This window comes from Oreochromis niloticus, linkage group LG5, assembly GCF_001858045.2.
Source record: "Oreochromis niloticus isolate F11D_XX linkage group LG5, O_niloticus_UMD_NMBU, whole genome shotgun sequence".
Classification (NCBI taxonomy): domain Eukaryota; kingdom Metazoa; phylum Chordata; class Actinopteri; order Cichliformes; family Cichlidae; genus Oreochromis; species Oreochromis niloticus.
This window is the reverse complement of record NC_031970.2, coordinates 22631099-22647873: the sequence shown is the minus strand read 5'-3', so window position 1 is coordinate 22647873 and position 16775 is coordinate 22631099. Positions and strand designations below refer to the sequence as shown.

The following is a 16775-nucleotide window of genomic DNA, read 5'->3' as shown; positions in this document are numbered from 1 at the left end:
CTATAAAGACTGTATCTATTTACTGTTGATTAATCAACATCATGTTTAGCTCTGCCGCTCTGGAGTGAGCTCTCGTCTTTGTAATAACTATTTCATTCTCATGCCAAACACCCGAGAGACTCTTCATCAAACTGGGATGAATGTATTTGTGGATTTATAATAGTAACGTACCTTTTCCCTCTCATGTTTTTTCGGGGGCTATCGGTTAATATCTCTGTTTAAATAACTGCTGTATTCATTCTGTCATTCGCTGTAGCTGTCATGCATCAGCACCATCCAAACTACCCAAAAGGTGCTCTGAATGTTTTTAGCAAATGTTTGTTTTGAAACCCCAAATAACTAACAGGCAGAAAATGTCACTTACATCTACATCCTTGACCACATCCCAGAAGTGCTCTGTTGGCCTGAAATCTGATCACTATGGAGTTCATTTGAGTACAGTTTAAGAAACCAGCTGAGATCATTTAATCTTTAGGACATGAGACATCCATCGGAACATGGGTGATAAAACAATACACAAGCAGGTTGTGGTGTTTAAATGATGCTCACTTTGTACTAACAGGCCCAAAGAAACACTGCAGCAAAAACTGAGATTCATCAGACCAGGCAATATTTTTCCAATCTTCTGTTGTCCCTGAGCCTGTGCAAATTGTGCCCTTATTTTCCTGCACTTAACTGACATAAATGGTACACTCTTCTGCTTCAGCATTTGATGTGTTGCCCATCTAGAGAAGTTCTAATGCATATCTTGGTTGTAACAAGTCATTATTTAAGTTACTGTTTCCTTACTATCAGTTTGAATGACCTCAGGCATCATAAGGCTTTTTCACCCACAGAAATATCACTCACTGGATATTTTCTCTTAGAGATAGAGAAAAAAAAATCCCAGTATGAAATACTCAGACCAGCCTGTCGGACAGTTTCCCTTGACCATTTCTACATGTCTAAATACACAGAATTGCTGCCATGTGACTGACTGGTTAGATATCTGCAATACCCAACAAAGTGCCCAGTGAGTAATTTAAAATACCATCAGGTTTCACATAATTGGTTAGCCAACAATAATCAATCCAAGAACAAGTATGTAATAGGAACCCAGGGTAAAGCAAAAGGCGTCTGTCACTTTGGCTAATGTTCATTTTCATGAGACCACCATCAGGCGAAAACTGAACAACAAATAGTATGTATGGCAGGGCTGCAAAGAGAACGCCCTGTTCTCCAAAAAGAACACTGCTACCCATCTGCATTTTGTTAAAGATCACAGAGACGAACCACAAGGCTGTTTGAACAATGCTGAGTGTCAGAATGAGCCTAAAATAGAGCTTTTTTTTTAAGTAAAATGAGTTCTGTTTGGAGAAAGGAAAACACTGCATTCCAGCATACAAATCCCATCCAAGCTGTGAAACATGTGATGGGAGCATCACGGTTTGGGACTGTTGTGCTGTATTTGGCCTATCGTCACTAAGGGAGCAATAAAGTTTGAATTATACTAGCAAATATTAAAAGAAATTTTCAGGACATCTGTCCTTGATCTAAATTCCAAGATAAGTGGTTCATGCAACAAAACAGCCCTCAGAAAACAAGTCTTTCTACCAAAGAATTTCAAGAGAAGAATAATATTAATGCTTTGTAATTCCTGACCTTAATCAAGTGCAAATGTTGTAGAAAACATTTTCTTTTAAATTTTTCCCAAAGACGATCAAACATGACAATAAGTGAAAACGTTTGATTGCATGTTTTGATGCACAAAGGAGTCATAGCACAAAGGTCCACACTTTTGCCTCTTATGGATAATAAATGACCAAAGGTAATCTTTCCAACTCATTTCTTTAATTCTTTTCTCAGCTTTTGGAACTTTTGGTGTTTGTCAAAAACTCTGGCAAACTTAGAAAATTCCAAGTTTGCCAGCTTTGTTATTCCAGCTCTATACTGCATATTTTGAAGGTAAGAAATGGTGAGTGAAGCTGACCACATGTACAGAAAAGTGGCACTGGTTAGTCTTGTGATCAGCGAATGACCCAAAGTCATGAAACAGTCACAATATGCACACCGGATTCTTAACTATCTAACGGTCAAAAGATTTCTGTAACTTTAAATCAGTCGACTGAAAAATCTGCCCAGGTCTTCCTCCAACATGTAAAGGAACATAATCATACTTCCTGAAGATTATATAGTATGTAGTGAAAGCTTTTGTAATGCCCAGAATTACTATTATCAAAAATCCGACCTGCTGTGTAAGTGATAAATTTACAGACCTACTGAGCAGGAGAAGCTCTTATGTAGCTATGAACTTCCCTCTTGAACTATTCATCAAACTACAGTCCTGTTTTGGAGCCTGTCCTCCATCTGGTTTCCATGTCTGGGCTTCCAATGTGGAGCCATCCATCAGTAAGATAGAAGTCTCCTGAATATTTCCTTTCTCTTTCCTCTATTTAAGATATCTCTGTTAGTGTTTCTGTCTCCAGCTCGTCTCTGAAGGCTTATTTTGCTGCTCTTTCTCTGTCACTCATGCAAACAGACTTAAAACAGTATGAGTACATATTACCCTGCTTTCTGGATAAAGCTGAATAGAATATCTAGAATAAATGCAATAATGTTCAGGTTGCATTCCCCACACAATGCATACTTTAATAAATGTCCAGAAATTGCCATAGTAATATGTAATGTAATATGAAGGTAATTCAAAGACCAAGCTAGGAGCCTGTGAGCAGTAAACACATGGGAAAGGAGCAGTGACGCAGGAGTTCAGATCATGTTTGTGTGATTCCTTTGAGCTTCCCTTAAAGTAAAGCTAGATTGGATTTTAAGGCAAATATTAGCCCGTCCATATGTGACACTTTGAGCCATGACTTAATTGAAAACCAACTCCCAGAGTTTCAGGCCTTTCTGCCCTCTTCATCAGCCCCTTGGGGTAGAGTGACCTCTTCCTCTTCAACCTCTGGTGACCTTGTGCCAGGTTTTGAGGGATTGACTGATGCTCACCTGCTTTTCATTTGCAACATATGTCACAAGTACATTCATCATTATATCTTATGTGAAGCTGAGCAGGTCTAGATTTGGTTAGGTTTAATACTTTAAAGTTCTGACATAAATCGGAAATGTCAAGAAGCTACAGGGTGTATGTAACTCGATATATGGGACAGTCTGTATTTTCCCCTTCGAGCACCTCAAGGAAGTCTGTGTGTATGCATGACCCCACAGTTTCATGCATGGACAATCAGATAAATGGCAGGTTAGCTCCATGCAGAAGCTCATCATCTGTGCCCGTATTCTGTTACCCGGCACTGACTTACCTGACATGTGCTCTGAGAGCAGGATCCAGATGGAGGCATGACACGTTTGAATAGAAATGGCCATGAGGATCATCATTACTAACACATACACATGCACACACACTCACATATGTGTACGTGTACACATCTGTGCACATCTGTACCGAGGATCTCCGCTCCGAGGTTTGGTGAAAGGTCGCCGTGACCTGAATTTTTCCATGCAGGAAAGTGTTTCTGAATTCCTTCCATTTGTAGTTTGTAACACAGGAATAAGGTTGCAAGGGACATCAACACAATGTAAATCAGGCTCAATATTGACCGAGGGAGCATGTCCAGAGGCACACTCCCACATGCTTTTCTGTGGAAAGTTATTCCACACAGCGTCTCGGGAGAAAGGCTCCCCCTGTCAAGATCCTGGCTGTCAGCTATGAGGTTAATGAGAGGGAAAGCAACAGTATTCACAGGGCCATTGAACTCGTAACAATACTCTCAGTTTATACCTAAGCATTACAAAGACTGAGGGTAACTGACCAGACATGAATGACAATAGAAGGAGTGGTGATAGTGTCATACTGCATGTTTGATATGTAAATTATTCTTATTGAATAGATGATATTGAAGCTAAAACAACTGTGTGCTGCATATAAGCAAATATCTGAATGCAGACCGGTGCCATTAACAATACTGTGTGTCACTGCTGAGACTGGATGCTGTACCCATTGAGACATTTAGTGCTCAGTTCAGTTCAGTTTTATTTAAATAGCACCAAATCACAATAACCATTGCCCAGAGAAGCTTTACATTGTAAGGTAAAGACCCTATAATAATACACCCCAACAAAGAGCAAGCACTTGGTGACAGTGTTAGGAAAAAACTAACTTTTGACAGGAAGAAACCCGACCCCTGGCTCAGCTATAAGCTGTGTCCAGTCGGGGGTGATGGGAGGAAGACAGGACACAGTGTGAGAGAAAACCAGAGATTGATAATAAATAATTGAAATAATGACTGAATGCAGAGTGGTGTATAAACACATAGAGGAAAAAAGTGATGATTGAAGAAGAAATGGTCAGTGCATCATTGGAAGCTCCCGCCAGCTTAGACCAACTGGAGCATAACTAAAGGTGGGTACAGGGTCATATGATCCAGTGCTAACTATAAGCTGGGGGGTCTGTCTCCTGCATCCAGTGCTTGTGTTCTTGTATTGGTAATGGGAGAAAGGGGCCATGAGACTGAATAATAAATTTTGCATTAGATACAATATATTAAAACATGCCTGCAGAGGATCTCGGAGTCACCATTAGGTTTCTGACAAGACATGTCCCACTGCAGTGACCAGGAGGGGTGACAAATGGTGTACAAACAGTGGCAGAGCACACACTGAATGGAAATGTATGTATGCAGATGGAGCGCGGCCACACCGAAGTTGAGAGGACTGACCTCGGGGTTAACTACTCTGCTAAGTGCTTAAAGTCATAAAGCTAAAGGTGTGAGAAAAGGATCATAAATAGAAGTTGCTTTTAAGAAAGGGCTGGTGTGGCAATGCTGATTGTATGTGTCTCAACCAAAGATGTTTAATTCCCTGTTGCATTGCCTCACACTGGAACCAGACGGGGATTATTCTGCTAAGTGCTGTAAGATCTGGCTGTACAGCATAATTGGCTGCAACTCCAGCTCAGCTGTGATGTGACTGATGTTGTCAAAAGCATATTCAGTATATCACTTTATATTCTTCATGCTGTTGTCAAAACAGTCAAAATTTCACATAATGTGAAACGAAGAGGAGCCCAGCTCACAAGGAAGTTCTATTTCATCTGTAAAAACACTCAAGTCATCCAACCTTGACTTCTGGGGGTAAATCCTGGCTAGCACTGCAGATTTGAGAGTGATTATTGGTTCTGCTGATTTAAATAGCAGGAAAGCCTCTTTGATTCCCATCACCTCCTGTGGGCCAGGCATGGAAGAAGCGTTAAAGCCTGTTGTGGTACGTGGTAGAAGCGATGACAGTCCATCCCGTGGGAAATATTTCCTTACACTACTGGTTTTTAGATCAGAAAATGTGCATCATCACATGTGTTCAGAATTGAAAACTAAGAACTCCCATTTTCTCAGAGCATGACCGAAAGCCTAACTGTCTATTGACCGCCTATTTAGAGGCTGACGTCACTAAAAGGGTACGAGTGGTGCAGCAGGCCCTGAAGCAGGCATGGAGGGACAGGAGTTGCAGTAGCTCCATGGATGATTCCACACAAGCTTGCTTTGTGTGGAGAGCCGTTTCCTGCATTCACAGGAAACTCTCATATTGGAAACAGATTTTCTCAGATGGTTGATCTGAGCCAAAGCCCAGCTGAAAGCACTCTCAGATGCTGCAGAGTGCACACAGAAAAGGAAGAAGGAACTGTGGGAGGGGGCCAGCTTTGAAACTCATCCCCCTCGTCTTGCAGGGTGTGGGGCATTTCCTTCATTATTTTCTCTTTTTTTATCAGCACATATTTCTCTCTCTCTCTCTCTCTCTCTCTCTCTTGCACTTTCTTTTTTTCCCCTCCTTCACATGCACGTCTCATGTTTCATTGCTGACTGGTGTTTGGTTTTTCAAATGTCAACACACAGGAGTCTGCCTGCGTGGAGGAGTTACCCCGTCCCCGGCGGCAGAGTGAGGACCACAAAGACCTGTGGTGAGATGGAACTTTCAGGGTCCAAACATAAATACAGCATGCAACACACCATCACAGCATGCTTTTAAACCCTCAAATAAAGGACCTTAACATATATGGATCTCAGCGCAAGCAAGTAGTCATCTATTGGGTGTATAAAACTGTCAGGAGAAATCCAGCTGACCCTGGACTCAACCCAAACAATCTCCCTGCTACATGTGGACACGCACACATATCTGGGTTTCGCACATGCAAGAATGTGCCTGCTTTCTAAGGAGTTGATTTTCTTGGCCTGCAGTACACAGCTTATACTAGAGATTAATTGCAAAACTAAAATAAAAACAAACACATAGCATTCATCACAGAATTTCTGTCTCTTTTTTTGGATCTAGCACTACTAAAAAGAATTTGTTCCTGCTGTCACATATTAGTCATACATTAGCTTAAGTAGCTGTCACTGCCAGGTATGAACTTTGTAATCTGATATTATTAAGTCATCATTAGGATATTATCTTTGAGGTGAAAAAAAAACCACGTATAGAGACAGAGCCCAGTGCGCTAAACCAAGCAAACTGCACATGCAAGCATTAAATGCAACCAAGAGCTGACGCCCTGCCAAATGCCTCTAACAGGCTAAGAATAAATTTTGCTCTATGACTGCTGGGGCAGACTCCACCTTTAACACACTGGCTTCAGATCTGGCTGTTTGTGTGGAGTTCTCATGTTGTCCCTGTGCCTATGTGGGGTCTGTCCAGGTACTCTGGCTTCCTCCCATACACATTAGGTTAATTAGTGATTGTAAATGTGAGTGTGAATGGTTGTGTGTCTCTCTGTGTTTGCTCTATACTAGATTTCCCTTCAGGGTGTAGCCCGCCTCTCGCCCCATGACAGCTGGGGTTGGCTCCAGTAACCCATCCTTATTTCATCTCTGAGAAATTATGTCACACCACTGACCTCAGTTGCATAGTTTACAAATGCAAACTATCCATTGATGATGACATCTCCCTTTGCTGATTCTAACATGCCTCTGACAGCAGGCAACGCATCAGTATGTTCTGAATAAAGTCTCCCAGTGAGAAGGCCATTTGTGAGTATGTCACACTTGATGCACCAAGTAATACCTTAGGGCCCACTACACCAAATCAGCAGCTTAATTCTGTCCAGGTATCACTCAGTAGCCACCACCATACTCCAAGAGCGCTATAGCCAAGGTTACCATGGTGATAACCCTGAGGTCAAGGGAAGTGTGCCGGGGGTGGGACCCCCCACAATACAGGCAGGATTTTCAAGGCCACACAGTTAGATCTCTGGATATTAATGTTTACCTTATGACAATTTAAAGCAACCAAAGAGGCCAAGCAGAAATAAATAAATAAATAATATAATAAATAATTCTTAAATTGTTTTCTTAAATTGTCTTAAATTTTTTCTGTCACAGGCCCAACTTTTTGGAAAGAACACAGGGTCACGTTCACAGTGTAGCTCTGATTAGCTAAACACAATAAAATGTCTGGTGTTTTTCTAGAACATGCTTTTTAGTTTATTGTGTGTTTTTTTTCATTAAGATGAATGTTGTAAAAAACTGAGATCATAGATCTGGTTGTACAAACCAGTTCAAATAGCTCTGGTTGTATAAAAGTGTAAATCTCAATGAACACAAAAGCAGTGATATTGTTCTAATACAATATATGGACCTAATCTGTGGATTATTCTCTTACCCTGATACTTTGAGTACACTTTACTTTAAAAACCCATGCGATTTTCACTGAAGTGATATTCTCACTGCAGGACTTGTTAATGTTACATAATTTCCTAAGGGATTAATAGATGAATCTGTTTTATATTGCTGCTTTTAAAAGACTGAGCACCTCTTCCACCTTCAGACATAGAGACAGAAGAAAAGAATAATAAGGAGTGAAACACAAGCATATACCTATAACTTGATCTGGCCTGGATGCAGTTTCACAGTATTTTAAATGAGGTTTGTTGCTACATCAGTCACTTCTTTGAGGGTTTTCCAGCTTTTCCTCAGGGTGCATTTCTCAGAAATCCTCATCTCTGTAAGGGTCCTTTTTTTATTTTGCTTAGTCTTCTTCTTTCCTGTGTGCTGCTTTGGCTGACTGCATATCTTTTGTACATGTTGGTGGGCCAGACCTCATCTTACCTTCCAGGTGTTCTAAATGATCCGGAGGAATCTTGGCAACTTGGCAGCGAGCTGCATCTTGGGGCGCAAAGGCAGATGTGGGCACACTGTGCACTTTGCACATAAATCACTGAAAACAATTGTCCCACTAGAACCATTTATTACAACAATACCACAACTGCAGCCATGCCTCAATTCTAAAACAATCCTGACATCAACCATATGCAACAGTGAGCACACGCATGCATGACGACTCACTTGGGATATAAATAAACCGCCTGAGAGAGAACATATGTGCTTTAGGTTATGGCAAAGAAAGACTTCTTCTGCTTTCCTTGAGGGAGAGCGTGAGTGTGTTCAAAAACCCCTACACGTGTAGTTGAAGAGCTCTAAACAGGGGTTAGTGAGAGAAAGGCTTCCCTTCGATCATATTTTATTCACAGGAGTGCCACGCTGCCAAATATGCTGCTTTTTGAACGAGGCCTCAGGGTGTGTGCTGTAAGCTTCTGCTGGGAAAAATGTGCTCTCTTTGTCATTTTCTCCCTCTGCTCTTGTCTATATTTGAACATGAGAATCTCCACTGTGGTAAACCAGATGCTTTGCTCTGGCTTCAGACTGGGAGTTTTTCCTTGGCGTGGCTATGTGATTAAATACTGGGACAGAGAGGAGAGCAGCTGAGCGGATCGGACCTTCAACCACAAACTGGGATCCTCACCGTGCAAAAATTGCGTTACGGTCAAAGGGATATGAGAGCTGTTATCTTGCTGGCCGCTGTATGTAAAGTATTTTCTGTCATGCTTTTCCCACTGAATTTGTTCTGTCATAATAAACAATGAAAAGCCATCGTTTTATTGTGGCTTATCGTGCACAGTCTGCAAACAATGTCGAATTTGTATAAGATAGAAGAAAAGGTTTCTGTAAATATCACACATCTGTTTAAAATAGCAATGCAAATGAAAGCAAATCCTTAAAGTTCAGCAAAGTGATTTTAAGCAAAAGCAAATGAGCTACCCGAGTATATGTGCCCCCAGTGTTTTTACTCCAGCCCGTATTTTCATTCCGCATATAGTTTATCTTGTTTTTACATCTTGCCATCATCCTTATCTTGTTGAGGCTAGTCATCCCGGGGCAAACCTCACGGCAGATATGCATATAAAAAAAAAGAGTAGCCCTGTTCCACAATGCATTAAAAAGCTTTTTGCACTGCTGCACAGCCCTGCAGCTGTGCAGCTTATGTTAACACTTGGACCCAAAAGAACATAGCCTTCACATGCACTCACACCCACTTTATTAGGTACACCTTGCTAGCCCCATTTTGCTTTTAGAATTGCCTTCATTCTGTGTGGCATGGATTCAACAAGGTGCTGAAAAGAATTCGCATTTTGGTGCCACTGCACATTCGTCGACCGTTCCACCACATCACAGAAGTACTCTGGTGGGTTGAGATCTGCTGACTGTGGAGGCCATTTGAGCGAACAGTGAACGTGGCATCAAAAAGGCATTTTCTCTCAGAGAATTGCCACTTGTATTTGGTCTTTTTTAGACCATTCCCAGTGAACTACAGAGATGATTGTGGGAAAATCCCTTTAGATCAGCAGTTTCTGAAGTACTCAGACCAGCCCATCTGGCTTCAACAACAGTGAAGTTCAAACTCACTGAAATTTCTTTTTCCCCATTCTGATGCTCAGTTTGATTTTCAGCAGGTCACCTTCACCATGCCCACATGCCTAACTACACTGAGTTGTGATCGGTTAGATATTTGCATTAACAAATGAGGGAAACCTTGTTATTCTCTTTCTTTTCCACTCAATGCATAAGTGAAGAAAAAGGCAATATGTTTAAGGCAATTAACATAGCACAACCTAACCTGTTGTCTTTTTCTGTCAAATGTACCAAATAACCAGATCTGTGCAATAACCTCCAGTGTTTTGTAAAATATTGGAATTTTCATCTGTGTATTTATTTTTTGCACAGTTACCTCTTAGCATCCTGCCACAATCTGCAAGATGCTGCTGGGAAATCCTGAATAGCAGAAGACGTTATAAATTACTTAATATTATGATATTGAGTAAAATTATATAATTTCTTAATTTTCTTGAATTCTGTTTGTTATTTCTGCCTATTCTTTCCATTCATTTATTTCCACGTTAAATAATCACCAGTATCAGGATCTATGTCAGTATACCATTCATTGAGCACTTGTACTCATCACTAAGCAGTTTTTAGCTTAATGTTGTGTTTAATCTGTTGCCAGTCTGCAGAGTCTGGCCTATGCAGTCAGATGATTATAAGATTTTTAGCTAAGCCACCTATTATTTCATGTACAAAGTTACGACTGTTTGTGTGGCTTTCATGATCTGTTAACGTGCTTTGAATGTAAAGAAATACACAGTGATTCACTGTTCTGAGTCACCGACTCTGGTGACTTAGTCAGTAACAGCAGTGATCCTTCAATAAAAATTTCTGACTTCATTTAATACATGTCTACTCAAAAAGCATGAATGTACAAGCCCTGCATCCAAAAATATATTTCCATTTCCTTCAACAGTTTTTTTTTTTTCCATACCGGCTGGGTGTACCATATCAAGCGCTGTGCAGCATGTAGAAACATGATGGCATTTGATATCTACGGCCACATTTGTGACCACATGTGTATGCTGCTGATTTAAAAATAAATAAATACATAAATACATTTTTAACACGTGATTGGATGTTAACATATGAGTGGCATTCACAGGTCAGTTACAGATCACGTCTTTTCTTACTTTTAACCAGGGCTGTCTTTTAACAGCCAGCAGCGACCACGGAAAAAATATGCAGTCATCACTTGTGAGCAAATCTTCAGCAAACACAATAATATTGGTTTAAGGGATGGCAGTGCATTATCTAGACCTGACTACTCACTAAACCCATACGAGTGCAAAGAAGCAAAAAGAATCCAACTCAAACCTTTCTTTGTGGTTCGCAGCCTGGTGCCAATTATCGTGATTGGACCACGGTATGCTGTGTGTCCCAGCACAAAAGCCACACACTATCAGGTGTGGGACCACATGAAAAACCTGAAATAAGAGATGGGCTGGGGGGAGCTGACCACTGGTGTATTCCAGCTGTGATCCACTCAACAAAATTAGACTTCAGTTCTAGTCGCTTCTCAGACAAACTAACTGAAATCGGATTCCTTCACAAAGTGGTGCACCGTTTTAAAAACTGGGAAAGCAGCTTACTCTCATTTCCCTGATTGTTGAACCAGAGTTTTACAGGGAGGCCTTCAGTAAAAACAAGCATGTGGGACGTGTTACTGGAGTGGAGGGGCAAGCAATTTATCTTGAAGAACAGCAGTGGACAAGAAGAAGATTAAGTTGAGGCCAGATTTCATTTTTGGGCCAGTGCAAGCACACAAGTGGTTCCACAGGCAACAGAAAATAACTGCTCGGTTATTTTCTGTTGCCTGGGAATGTCAAATACTTCTTTCTGCAGCTCAACTGTTTAGTTCGCTGATTAATTTGACGCTGCTATAGATGGTTTTTTGGAAAAAGCAATAGTTTTGTAAGGTTAAAATCATATCTGTCACGCTTCAAAACTCCCGAGATGTTGCCTGTGGTAAGAAACAGCCTGATAAGCCTCACCTGTCACTTTCATCCAAATATGGTGTTGGATACAAAACGTATAACCCTTCGTCTCCACATCCGCCTCACTTGCTATTGTTTAGACAAGCTGCTGTAAACGTCTGCCCATAGGGAGGACTAGCAGAAGGTAAGTACACTGTTTAAACTCAGCAGCTTTCAGTGCTTTTTTTAGTATCTCCTTATATAGGCCTGGCTCATCAGTTTGTTGGGCTGCAGCATTTCATGTCCTCCAGAGCAGCAGACAGTGAGCCCCTGTATAAGAGCAGCCTTCAGGGTCCAGGAGGTCAGTATGCGCAGCATAGTGCAGGCATCTTTTAGTGTGAGCGGACTCTTGTGTCTTTGTGTTCCTCTGCTCTTGTGCTCTTGTCCCACACTTACTTTCAGGTTGTTAACAGTCCCAGTGGTCTGCAGTAGCCTCTTTTGTAAAGTAGCAGGCCACACTTGGGACTAGTCTGTCACACCTGACCTTATTGATCTTTTTCAGCAAACATGACATCTGCTCGGTGCTAATTGAGAGAAGTTTCATGCCTACAACTGTCAGCCACTATAGCAAAGTGCCAGGCTGTTGTAAAATCTAATTGTCTCTTTGTCCTTAACAAGTAAGTGTTGTTTACTGAAAGGCACCGACCGAGGAGTAAAGATGAACACTCGGTTAATCAGTCATATCTGAAAACAGAAGAAAGTTAGTTTGACAAAAACACACAAAGGGAATAGCTTGGCCATGAACCTACCATCTACCAGAACCTCTAATGCACAGTATGCTCACCTGTTACGCTACTGTGTAATTAAACTAAATGAAATGTGTAATTGTGTGATTCCATTCTGGAGTTTGAGGGCACTATATCTGGGCTGATTGCAATAACTTCCTGGGGTCTTGCTGTCACTGTGATGTTTCCCACTACTCTAGTTTTTGTACAGACTAAACAAAGAGGATAAAACATGTTTATAAAAGATCTTCGAAAGATCTGCTGTGATCTGGTAGGCTATACTGATCTGTAAACAATGCAAAACAAACCGTTTCAGTGTGGTAAGATCAGATCTTCACACTGAATATATATAAGGATAAAAACACATGTATGTATATATATATACATATATACATATGTTTCCATATAAGTAAATATGCATTCTAAATCTACCATTTATTTTGTTTCAATCTGATTTATTGCTCTTGATGAAGAGAAAAAATGTTTGGCAGATGAATCAATGAACCAATTGAAAACCATTTAAACTGACTGGGTTATTTTAAGAATCTTAGAGAATCTGTATTCTCTCAGTTTTTCTTGAACTATAACACAGTATGTGCTGTGTAGACACTGGACTGTACCATGTAGCATGTGAGGCGTCAGAGATCCGAGTACAGAGAGCAGACTGAAGGGCACACATCACCTCTGGGTTCAGAGGTCAAAAGGAGCCACACTTCCTGTAGCCTGTGCCATGGAACCCCTGCTGACTGCTTTACTGGCTCCCTCATTGTTCAGATTTATCATCCCTGCCACTGATGTGGCTTCTCGCAGGGGCCATTAAAGACCAAAGAGCATCACCCCAAACCAGATGTTCCACCTAACAAAGTCTTCAGTGCAGTCTTTCACTGAAGCTTAAAAGCGCATGAAAGATGGGCCCGACAGTAATCTGCAGAAAGTCACAACATGAAACACTCCTGCAAATGAAAAGACTTCTCCAGGTACAAGACACTTCTGCTTTGGATTAGCACAACTACATCCTTAGATTGTGTGCATTGCATTAATATCGTGCCTTAATAATGGTTGAATTAAAACAATTCTGCAAAGAAGAGCAGGACAAAATTCCATCACAGTGAAATGAAAGACTGAAAGATTGCAGCTTTTGATGCCAAGTGTGGCAAAACCAGTTATTAGGTTTAGGGGGAATTTACTTTTCACACAGGACCAGGTAGGTTTAGATAGCTTTTCTCCCCCTTATAAATTAAATCATCTTTTAAAACTGCATTTTGTATTGCTCAGGTTATCTTTGTCTAAAATTATTATCAGTTTGAGTATCTGACACATTGAAATATGACAAATGTGCAAAAAACTAAGAAAGCAAGGAGGTGGTAGATACTTTTTCACAAGACTGTACATAGAGAAAATCAGGAGGATTGTGACATGACCTGACCCACTTTTAATTATTGACTTGTGTGCAAAAAAATGCAGGGAAAAAAAGCACGAAAAGCCCTCTAACCAAAAACCTTTTTCCTTTCTTTTTCTTTTTTTTTTTTTTTTTTTGACGTAAATTGACCATCAACTTAGTGAGAGTGATGCTCCATCCACCAGGAGTAAGAACAGGGATTGCACAGAGCATAATTTAGCTGTCAGAAACCAGCTTGAAGAGCTTATTACGAGACATTCTGTGGTGTAGCTTTGTGTCTGTTCTGGAGGAGGGAGAGCCTGAGCTCATAGAAAAGGGAAAGCAAAAGATGAAAAAGAAGAAAGGAAGATGAGAATGTGAGAAAGACAGACTACAGTCTGGTGTGGTCTGATGATGTGACATGAAAGCTCTCTGTCATTCATAGTGGCGTCTGAAGTCAGCGCTGGAGGATCACCACCCCGCTGCTGCCTGCTGTGCTACAGAAGCAGAATGTGGCTGAAGAGTCAGGGGGGCTGATGATCACATCAACCCTATCAGGAGAGTGCATGTGCAGAAGGCAGCTGTGCACAAAGGAGCACAGTGTTCACCTCATTCAGCTGATGGAGGAGGGTTTCACATGCCATGTTGATAATAGCATTAGCATCTAATCAATGGCAGCACTTCAGACTGCTCCCACTGCAGATGATGCACATGTATCCTTGTGATGATCATGTGGTTTCTTATTTGTCTTATGCTGACAGTGAGGCGCTGCAGTAAAAAAAAAAAACAGCCTGTCCCGAATCTTTAATTCTCCTTATGCTAAAGAGATTTAACATTTATTATCACCTCTTGGCTTCACAGCTGTGTCACGGTGCAGCGTGACTGACTAAGCAAATGTTTACTTCTTCCCAAACAACAAGTCACGTGTCATGTGACAGTTTAAATGACTCAAGCAAATTAAGGCACCGGCTCATCACGGTGCACACATGCTGTCTCTGCATGTTTATGTGTAATTAATTTCTACACCCTGCAACTTTGGCGTCGCTTCGGGGTTACTGGAGAAGATGTCAACACCTCATCGTCACGTGCAGGGCTCAGTCTCAGTCAGTTTTCATATATGCACTTTAAATAGACTAGACCGGCAAAATTATTTTTTGTATTATATTTTTGTATTTTTTGTCTCTTTTAAATTTTATCTATTTATTTCTTTTATTTAACTTTTATTTAACCAGGAAATCCCTTGAGAATCTGTTTCCAAAGGAGACCGGTCTGAGAAGGTACACCATTTACAAGGTTACAAAATTGACAAACTTGAATATAACATGTACTGACAAATAAAGCATAGCATAATCCAAAAAATAAAATCTATCTTGGGAACAATAGTTTCACTCTGTAGTCAAGTAATTCTTTATAAATGCAATGAATTCTATAAAAGAGACAAAAATCCAGAAAGGTTTTCGTCTGTCCTTTTGAAATATTGTTGCACAGACTGTTGCTTGCTGCCCAACAAACATACCATCTTGTATGGCCACTGTGGGTACACCCATGTGGCGCTGTGCCCACGTGCACCTCATACTTCACTCCGGTTTCACATTTGCCCTGCATGTGGTAAATCACCATTTGCTAGTTGGGCAAGTGTGTAAAGCTCTACAGTATGGAGCAACTCGCTCAGCCCATAGTGGGGTTTAAAAAAAGTACATCGTTAAAAGCAAAAGAGAAAAAAGAAGAAGCCAATTCTAAATTCATTCATACTGAATATAGCTTATTTTAAACATTTTCATTTGTCCTTAATAACAGATAAAGGTTTAAAAGTAAAACTGTAACATTTTGGGACATTGCCACTCGTGTAAGTCACTGAATATATAATAATATATGGCAACATCCAAAAGCCAGTTAGCTTAGCTTAGCATAAAAACCAAGACTCAAAGAAGACAACTAGGCATTGCTGCAAAGAGAAGAAAGTCCAGCTAATGGCATGACTGAAGCTCAAGTTCTTTACTAATTTCATGTTGGTTTGAGGCTTTTTTTTCTTAGCCAATCCCATTAACATCCCATTTTGGGTTCCATTAAAAAAACTAATGCTAACTCAAACTTAACTCAAGTTTTTTAAAACAGTGGGCCACAATCTGACTCATGTCATAGTTCATGTTCAATTTTTTCCTACAGTCTGAGGTTTCCACATTATTATTTAATCTTTATTTATATAATCCCTTATTTGCAAGTTTATACTAAGAAAAAAGCATGCAGCCCAGAGTTTTACACTTACATACAGATATAATGTAGCAACAGTTTTCTCATTTAACTATCACCAAGACATCAGATAAGGGAATAATTTCACAGATGTTTGAACTGTTTCATTGAATAAACACACGGATAATTATTATGTTGCAGCAGTAAGTGCACACTCAGCACATCACAAAAAAATATCCATGGAACCAGGAAAGCCTATTTGTGTCCCGATTTCACCTAATTTAGGTAAAAACACAGCATGCTTGCAGGTTTACAAGGATAGCTGATGCTGCCTCAATGTGTTTTATCTGCACCAAGAGACACACAGCCTTGCAGAGCAATGTATTGCTTAAAGTCAGCCAAGAGCACTGCCTGATTTCACTGTGTAAACACAGGCATTAGCTGAGGTTTATTTGCACTAGTGTTGCAGATGTAAGTTTGTATTCAAATACAGGCAGTGAAATGGCAGAAAACAAAACAGAAATGTTCAAGAAATTATGTCCATTTTATTATGCAGAAAACTATGAGTGAGTCCACAGATAGATGGAATATAAAAGTATGTGTGCTGGTGGGGAGGGGGCTTTTCCCTTTCATTTCCCTATCATTCCTCAGGTCCTTTTATTATTTTGCCAAGGCAAAGATGATCATGCATCATGTGTTTGGGGGAGGGTCGATGTCGGCAAGTAGGATAGATCGTCACAAGTCACGAGGGGCCACAGAGGTGACGGAGCTCAATGGCACAGTAATTAGCAACACAGTGGTCAGCCTG

General features: G+C 40.6%; 1 long non-coding RNA gene across 1 annotated transcript; it reads left to right on the top strand.

The window, feature by feature from the left end:
* Positions 1–11132: 11132 nt before the first annotated feature.
* Positions 11133–14358, top strand: LOC109202141 (uncharacterized). Its single transcript, XR_002062065.2, has 3 exons — positions 11133–11666; positions 11776–11819; positions 14223–14358. It is a non-coding gene; the product is annotated as an uncharacterized LOC109202141 (long non-coding RNA).
* The last annotated feature ends 2417 nt before the right edge of the window (positions 14359–16775 follow it).